This window comes from Macrobrachium rosenbergii, chromosome 3 (genome assembly GCF_040412425.1).
Source record: "Macrobrachium rosenbergii isolate ZJJX-2024 chromosome 3, ASM4041242v1, whole genome shotgun sequence".
Lineage (NCBI taxonomy): Eukaryota > Metazoa > Arthropoda > Malacostraca > Decapoda > Palaemonidae > Macrobrachium > Macrobrachium rosenbergii.
In genome coordinates, this window is record NC_089743.1 from 33,024,096 (window position 1) to 33,033,734 (window position 9,639).

The 9,639-nt window shown below is 38.9% G+C and overlaps 1 protein-coding gene across 3 annotated transcripts in view; it reads right to left on the minus strand.

Annotated features, from left to right (window-relative positions):
- The window catches only part of LOC136854134 (methionine aminopeptidase 1D, mitochondrial), a 103,186-nt gene extending 93,662 nt beyond the window's left edge, over positions 1-9,524 (minus strand). Inside the window, exon 1 of one of the 3 annotated variants that reach the window (XM_067130362.1) lies at positions 9,359-9,524. The gene's annotated coding sequence lies outside the window, so the exon portion shown is untranslated. Of the gene's footprint in view, positions 1-427; positions 652-9,358 lie in introns of those variants that run through there. The other 2 variants (XM_067130395.1, XM_067130375.1) reach the window with 2 other exon arrangements.
- Between the last annotated feature and the right edge of the window lie 115 nt (positions 9,525-9,639).

Here is a 9,639-nt window from a genome sequence, read left to right on the forward strand (position 1 = left end):
TAACGAGTTCTTTGCTGTTGCAGTTGTGAAGTGCCGTTGCAAAGCCAAGACTAGAAGAATTCATGTAAATAAGGTTTTGGTCCTTCGAACCGGATAGAGTATTAATTAGCCTAACCTACCGTAGCATATACAGTACTTGCGACAATATTTACAAATAAATATGATTTCCTAGATCTGGTGAATAAGTTCATATTAGCAATGGAGCAGCAATTGTTTTGTGTTGTGCATTGCCTAGCCTATGTGCAGTAAACCTAATTTGTTCCTTATCAAGAGTATTTTGTATGTGATCTGATTTTGTGATATGTTTTGTTAACCTTGTCATTAGTTATGGCAGCTGTCATTCCTTAGATATAAAGTAGCTTGTGAAGACCTGAAGGACATCATTTCCTTATTAGAGGATGAACTTAAAGTTAACTCCTTCACCTACCCTCCGTTATTTACAGCAAGGGAATATGAGTCCTTTGAAAACTTATGGTCAGTCTGTCAAGGTGCCACTGGTAGTTCTGAATATGATAAGGAGCGTAGAGACCACAGAGCACTGAAGCGAAATGCATGGAAGCTACAAATAGATCTTATGTCTGCCATAGACTCCAAAGTAGCTCAGTCACCCTCAGCGGGACAAACTCCCTCTAATCCCACACCTAGTCAAGTGGTAGTACCTGCAAAGCACCCTCCCCATCCTAAGTTACCAGAAATAAAGATTCCTGAGTTTAATGGGGAATTAAGTCATTGGAACAGTTTTTGGGATTCTTTTAATAGTCTTACTGATAGGCGTTAAGACATTAATCCACTGTTGAAATTTAATATGCTCAGATCTTATCTCAGAGGTAAAGCCTATAGAACCATAGAAGGTTTATCTATAACAAATGATAATTACAGTGTTGCCCTTAAATTATTGAAGTCTAGATTCGCAGAATATAAGCAATTGTTACAACAATTGCATTTACAGCTTATGAATATGAAACCCCCAGAGAATACTCTTAGAGATTTAACAGATTTTCGTTTAACACTTGAACGTTTGTTATTGCAAATAGAAAGTGTAACCAAAGTACCTTGTGATGACTACTTGCTTAAAGATACAATTTCCAAAAAGCTGTGTTCAAACTCTGGAGTATCTATTCAATAAGTACAGTACTTATGACCTGACACTGCAACAGCTTTCAAATGGAATTGGTCATCTTATAAGGTCGTGGAATGTTCCCAATCTCTTTCAGGTCAGTCTGTAAATTCGGCTGATAAGCAGACTTCAAATTTAAGTTAACATTCCAAGACAAGGCATAATCAAAACTAGTAACGGTGTCTTCCCAAGAGTTAAATGTTAACACTGCAAATTCATCTCCTAAAGTTCAGAACGCATGGAATAAACCTTGTATGTTTTGTTCAGAAACCCATAGTTCTAAGTATTGCTCAAAGTATCCTACATGGAAATCTAGGAAAAACAGAATAAGAGATTTAGATTGTTGTTTTGTGTGTATGAAGAAAGTTCATAGAGCCTCAGATTGTAGAGTAACACCAGAGTGTAGACACTGTAGTGGTAAACATCATACTTTTCTTTGCATGAAACTGACCGGTGGTAGTGCCTCAGTTAACCGAGCAGAAACTACAACTAACCTTCCCCAAGTTGCAACTAACAAGACCTAACCTAAACAGTAGTGAGTCTCCCACCAATCAGTTGTTAGTGGGTGATGGTAAAGAATCTAGAACCGTAACCGTATCTGAAAATTCTAACAGCATTGTCAGTTTAGTGCAGACAGATGCTCAGACCGAGAAAATCCCTTTGGCCTCAACAGCGCTTCCTACCGGTATAGTTAAGATTTCAAGATCAGGTGTCCGTGAAGTAGTTCGTGTCTTTTCAGACACTGGAGCCCAACGCACCTTTATTCATTCTGCTTTAGCTCACCGTCTCAAGTTGAAACCTACGTACCTCATTTCGCTCAAACTTACCGCGTTTGGTAATCATGTTCAAACTGTAACCTGCGACGTAGTTCGTGTTGTTGTTCGTATTGGTACACAGCGCATTCTGATTTTTGCTGTAGTTTATGATTAAGTGAATACAGAGTTACATATACCGGTATTGCTAAAGTGGCATAGAAACTTAAGAGAAAAGGGAATCAAACTTGCTGATCCATATATTAACTCACACGTCACCAGTGATATCGGAATTGCAATAGGTGCTGATTACTCTTAGATTTGTGACAAACAGTACTGTTTATTCAGGAGTTGTACTATTAACCAGCCCAGCAGCTTCCATTATTTTTGGACCTGTGCCAAAATGGGCAGATGGCACTCAGACTGTTAATAACATTGGCATTCAGCATTCGTTTTGTGCAAGTATTGGAGTTCGGTTACCATAGTCAGAATCGAATCAGACTGAAAACCTCTGGAAACTTGATGCTGTATGTATAAAGACAGAAACCCTTACACCTGAGGAAACCCAGTCAGTACGCACTTTGAATCTACTTGTCAAAGGCTAGGCAATAAATATTTTGTTGAGTGGAATTTTTAAAAAATAGCTTTACAATACCTTAACCCTACTGTTTGGTCCCCAGCCTGGTAATAATCATTTGTGGGCACTACATAAAAAGAAGTGTCACATCTTGACACGAGGCTTTATTCTGTTAACTTGAGGAGTGTAATTTACAGTTCTAGAATAGACAGCACACAAATACTGCTTTCGTACAATGATTCTTGTTTTAGATTTAGCTGGCCTTGTGCCAGCACGGGCTCTTGCTCCTAGAGCAGCCCGTAACAAAATGATTCATAGATCATACTTGCATGTCTCATAGATATCTTACTTTACAAGTTTCACTTAACATCTCCCTTCTTAAGAAAAAGAGATAAACAACAAGACAAAATTTTAAGACCATAATCAGCACATCAGGGTACCTGCAACATCACTAGCATCAGTACATACAATACAGGAAATGGCATAACAAAACACATATGGGATAAAAAAAAAATCAAAATGAGACCTTCTTCTCATAAAGACAAACAGAACGCATCATTCAAGAGAGTGAGATAACTTTATTGAAAGTTTTAAACAATAGCAACTTCAAGATTTAGTCTTTCTGGAGCTTTAATTGTTCTACCAGACTTTGTTTTTGTAATGTCTGATTCAGTGTTATTACTCTTTGACAAATCAGCAGGTTTACATGGAGACTGAACATCTCTACTATTTATGTTACTAGCATTGGCATCAATATCAACTGGGACACGACTCCCAGAACTGAAATAAGGGCTTCTGGAGATTTTACAGGTTTTTTTAGAAATTGTCTATTTCTACGGTATGGTCCTCCATCATCAGTACATACTACATAACTATGACCACTAAGCTTTTTACTGACAGTGGCCTGTTTCCACTCTTGTTTTATTGTCAATGGCTTGAACTCTAACAGTGCCTCCAATACATAAGGGTTTCAACTGTTTTTGTTTGAGTAACGATCAGCAACAGCAAATCTTTTGTCAATCAGCTTTCTTCTTTCCTTTTCAGTGGAAAAATTAGATGGCATGAGGCGACTGCTAACTGTAGGAATCAATGTTTTAGTACGTCTACCCATTAACCACTGTACAGGTCTAGTTTCTGAGCCTTCATGAGGAGTATTTCTCAGGTTCAGAAGTCCCAAGTACGGATCTTCTTTGGCTTTCTTACACTTATTTTTTAGTAGATTTTTAGCAATTTTAACTGCTACTTCAGCTGCACCATTAGCTTTGCTATTTCCAGAACTTATAGGTTCATGAGAAAATCCCCACTTTCGAGCAAAGTCATCAAACAGATGAGAAGAATATTGTGGACCATTATCTGAAATCAAAACATCGGGAATGCCATGACGAGCAAACTGATGTTTTAATTTTGTGATCACAGCATCAGATGTAGTTTCTGGCAGATAATTAACTTCAAAGAACTGACTGTAGTAATCAACTGTGACTAGGTAGTTTCTTCCTTCAATAGTAAATATATCAGATCCTACTTTTTGCCAAGGGCAAGAAGGTACGTCATAGAGATGTAGTAGCTCTTCAGGCTGTTTATAGGAGTAACAGGCACACACATCACACGAGTCAACATACTGTCTAATTTCTGCAAAAATTCCTGGCCAACATATTAGTTCTCGGGCTCGGCGTAGACAAGAGTTCATACCAGCATGTACCCTCTGTTTCATTTCATACCTCATAGATGTTGGAATGACTACACGTTCACCACGAAGAATGATTCCATCTTGTACTGACAGTTCATCTCTGTAATTGAAATAGGGTGTAAGGGACTGCGGTATCAAAGACTTATTTTGAGGCCAACCTTCTATGATAGTCTGTTTGAGAGTCTTCAAGGTATTATCAGATTGTGTTTTTGCTCTAATTTCATCAAGACGATAAGGCTTAAATGACGAAAATTACATTGTTGACAGATACAACTTCTTCACACTTCAAACTAGATGTAGGGGCACGAGACAGTGCATCATCAATTGGAATATCCTTGCCAGATTTGTAGACTACTTCAAAACTGCATTCTTGAACACGAAGAAGCATTGCTTGTAACCGTTTAGGTGCACACATAAGAGGTTTCTTAACAATAGATACTAATGGTTGGTCGTCAGTGATTACCGTCACAGAACGACCAAAAGTGAAATGATGAAATCTTTTAAAATCATACAGAACTGCAAGCATCTCCTTTTCAATTTGAGCATAATTTCTTTCAGCATTTGTGGGAGCTCGGCTTGCAAAGGCAATAAGCTTTCCTTCTTGCATCAGTGTTGAGCCTAAACCATACTCAGATGCATCATTTTCGAGCGTCAGCTCTCTGTTAGGATCATAGAATGCAATCATTTCTTTAAGACGTATTAACGCTTCTGCTTGGCACTGTGACCAATTCCAAGGGACATCCTTTTTGAGCAAATTATGAAGTGGATGTAGAACATCAGTTACACAAGGTAAAAACTTTGCCATATAGTTTACCATACCAAGGAGCCGACATAATTCTTCGAGAGTCTGGGGAGTAAGAAACTCGGATATGGCTTTCATTTTCTCAGGATGCAGACCTAAGGCCATCTTTGGTAATGACATGACCCATAAAGGAAACATTATCAGTTCGGAGCACTAATTTCTCCTTGTTTGGTTTTACATTTTGTTCACGACACCTTTCAAGAAAAGATTCAAGATTACGGTCATGTTCATCTAGAGTTTTCCATGCACAATGATATCATCTGCAATACAAACAACACCAGGTAAATCATTAAATGCATTAAGCATATGTTTCTGAAAAATTTCTGAAGAAACACCGAGACCAAAGGGGAGTCGTAGCCATCTAAACCTACCAAAACATGTTTAGAAAGTAGTCAATAGGCTTGATGCCTCATCAAGTTTCACTTGCCAATAGCCAGATGCTAAGTCGGCTTTAGAAAACACAGTAAACGTCCCTAACTCATGCAAAGTATCATCAAGAGCTGGTAGAGTAAAACATTCACGCAATATGACTTTGTTTAGCTCTTTTGGATCAAGGCAAACTCGTATGTCACCATTTCTTTTATGCGCTATGACTAATTGACTGACCCAGGGAGTAGGCTGCTCCACAGGCACAATTACACCAAGGTCAACTAGTCTATCTAGTTCCTCTTTCAACTTAGGACGAACAGAAATAGGTACCTTATGATCAGGCATAACTACAGGTTTAGCATCATCACACATATTTAATTGTTGAACACAAGAAAAGGAACCTACTTTACCATCAGTGACATCTTTGAAATTGTCTACTACATTTTAACAGAATATACTCTTTCAAAATTATCTTCATATACCTGAATTAAATTCGTATGAACGCTTGCCTTTTTACCCAACAGTGGTAAAAAATAATTTTCTACAACAAGAAATTCTACAGAGTACTTTCTTTGCGTTTTAGGATTAACAATATTCCTTCTACATATACCTAATGGAATATGTTTACTTTTATTCCAAGTGGACAACACTTTGCTATTTTTCTCAACATATTGAGCAGGTAAAATGTTGACAGTGGAACCAGTATCAATTTGAAAATTTACCTTTTCACCATCTATTAGCATACAACATTTGATATCCTTCAGAGAATTACCTTCATCAACAGCTTCAGTATAATTCACCCATTCAGCATCAGAAGATTCACTATCATCAACTTGGTGTACATGTTTATATTTAACCTTTTGTTTGGCACAAGATCTAGCATTATTTTTATTTACAGAAAGTGGACATTTCAGGGCAAAATGACTTGTTTGTAGACATCTACTACATTTCTTTCCATAAGCTGGACACATGTCCTTCTTTAAAACATGCTTTTGACCACAGAACACATTCTTTATTAACAGAATTATTTACAGAACATTTTTGGGATACATAGGCTTAAATGGCTTGGTACTATGCTTTTTGTGATAAACCACTTTTTTCACTTCAGCACTTTCAGGATGTAGCACCTTATTCTTAAGGGAAGCATTCTCAGCAGCTTTACATATGTCAATGCACTTTTCTAAAGTAAGTTTTCTAACTTTAAGTAAGTCTTTTTGGACACTGGTGTCTTTTATTCCTAAGACAATGCGATCTCTTATCACAGAATCTAAAAAGTTATCACAGTAGCCACAAGTTTTAATTAGCGACTTCAAATCAGAAAGAAACCCGTCGAATCCTTCACCTTCCTCTTGACAGCGACTGTTGAAAATGAAGTGTTCGTTGAAAATGAAGTGTTCGTAAGTTTCATTAACTTCACCAACAACGAATTCATCAAATTTACTTAAGATTTCCATAACAGTTCTGGCATCTTGAGGAGTATTAAACTGAAATCCATTGTAGACCTTCAGAGCGCCATCTGTTAGGGTGTGCAGAAAGAAGGCAACATGCACTTTCCGAGGCTTTGTTTGCAGCTCAGAGAGGGTTTCAAAAGTGTCCAATCTCTGTTTAAATATCTTCCAGCTCTCAAGAACGTTAAAAGACAGACTAAATTGTTGAGCTGGCTTAATACCAGGTACAATTCTGCTGGCACTGTGGTTTTGAGTTTCATCATCAGACATTGTTAAAGTTAGGCTAGGCTAGGCAGTCAGATCAGACAGAAAAACTTGAATCATGAAGATCAGAGATATGTAGTAGCCCACCAGGCAGCAGAGAGTCAGCACACACAGACTATGCTAATAATTACTCGATTTAAGCCTTCAGAAACATAATTACAACTTGAGTTCATAGGCTAGAATAGGCTAAGTAGTTAAGTTAGACCAATGTAGGTGTAGTGATATAAAGAAAAATTAAATAGGGAAGCATAAGAAAAAGAAGAGAGAGAGAGAATAAAGACAGAGAGAAAGAATAAAGAGAGGAGAGAGAGGGAGAGAACAACAATTAAGCCTTGGTTGTTATGCATTGCAAGGCTAGAAATGTCAAGTAAGCTAACCGCAGGAAACCGTCTTTATACGAACTCAAAACAGTGAGCACGTATATCGCGCCCAGGGCCATAAAACCGATCATAAAATCTGGAACCTGTGCCCTCGCGATTCAGCTTACCAAGCATTACCTAGCGCCTCATCAGAAGTTACCGTTCCAGCCATATCTATAACTTCGCCTTCAATGGGAGACGTTTACATGAAATTCCATGAAAAGGGTCTGGACAAAGTGAAGTAGCTCACCACTTCTCCAATTAAACATTCTAAGGAGGAGTCACGTACACCCCTCCTGAAGTCATTTCCAATCAAATCCTCTAAGTAGAGATTTTAACAACACCCACAACTGTCCTTCCGGGTAGTTTGCAGTTTACGTTGACGCCACGTAACGCCATTTGTCCCATCCGCCAAGGTATCCGCCAAGGTAAGTAGTTCCACATGAAACGCCATGTTCTTTATCTTTCTGGGGGTTCGCCCCCCCCGGCTAGGTAAGGGCACGCTGCACTAGGTTAGGTTAGGTTGGTTAGTTATGGTTTCATCATTTTAGTACCAATTTCGTATGTTGGTATTCCTCCGTGACTAAAAAACTGGCAGACAGCACCCGCGTCAACGTAAACTGCAGGCGCTCCGTCCTTCCCAATCACGCTGTTCGAGGGGAGGTCTTACAGATAAAATCTTCCAATGAGGAAACTTCAAGGGAGGAGATGGAAGATAGCAAGAAGAACCAGGGGTTCCAGAGCAGGGTAATTCTAAGCTGGCTGTCCGCGGTGAGCTACACTATGGCAATTGACGTTTTTCTATGTTATTTTACTTGCTTTACAAGAATTTAAAGTAATATTTTGTCGGCCGGCTGTAACTAAGCTGTCATTGACCTTTGAAGACTACGCAACTTGAATTGCCTAACGCAGGGTAGGTCTAAGCCAGCATTCCGCGGTAAGCCCCCCACCCCTCCATAGCTAATACAGCAAAATTGTAACCAGTAAACACCCCTAAAAATACCAACATAACGTACCCTAGAGGTGTTTACTGGTTACAATTTTGCCGTATTAGCTATGGAGGTGGATGGGCGGGCTTGCCGTGGAATGCCGGCTTAGACCTACCCTGTGTTAGGTAATTCAAATCATGTAGTCTTCAAAGGTCAATCATAGTTTAGTTATAACCAGGCGACAAAATATTACTTTAAATTCTTGTAAAGCAAGTAAATTAACATAGAAAAACGTCAATTGCCACAGTCTAGCTCACCGCGGACAGCAGGCTTAGAATTACCCAGAGCAGAATGAAGCCACAGAAGAATCATTCGAGTCACTAGTCACCAATACAAGAAGACGCAGTTCTTCCCCTTGCTTCCGTGGTGCCAACCAAACTCTGACCGCAGGCTACTTAACCAGACGTATGTAAACTGAACTTTGACTAGCAAGAGTGGTTTCAAGACAGTAAACTATAACCGTAATTGTACTTGTGTATGTACCTGACTTTCATTTAATAAAGTAAGAAGCTACCCATTTCGTCTCCATTACGCCTTCTGAGAGATATAATTACATTTCATAAATATCCCTTCTAAATAATAATATCGTGAGCTGCTGACTACGGAAGAGACGCTGTGGACGACTACTTCGTTGACTTAGAAGAAAGACGCAGGTAAGAATGGAACAATATGTCACATAAGTTATGAAAATAAACTTGTGCACGACATTGGGTGCTTGCAGGCAGGCACATCACTAGGTAGGCCAGGTAAGTAGGCTGGGCAAAATTAGAATTTCTTCAGCAATCAAGACTTGGTAGCCTAAATTACCTCCATACCAAAGACTGGCGACACCAGGAACTAAGCGTACCATCATAACATTATGCATAACCAGGTAGGCCTATCAACGACAGTTATCATCAGTTAGCTGGAGAGTTAGCCTGGCTGCCTATAGGCTATAATAACAGTAACAGGTGGAGAGCGCAGACATAACTTAGCCAAATTTAGGGTAACTTACAGTTCTTATCCTTTAATCCCACCGCTGCCACCACGTTCGGTTCCCAGCCTGGTAATAATCATTTGCGGGCACTACATAAAAAGAAATGTCACATCTTGACACGCGGTTTTTTTCTGTTAACTTGCGGGAGTGTAAATTACAGTTCTAGAATAGACAGCATACAAATACTGCTTTCGTACAACGATTCATAGATATCATACTTGCATGTCTCATAGATATCTTACTTTACAAGTTTCACTTAACACCAACTTAACCCTGACCTAACCCTAATGTAACTTAAC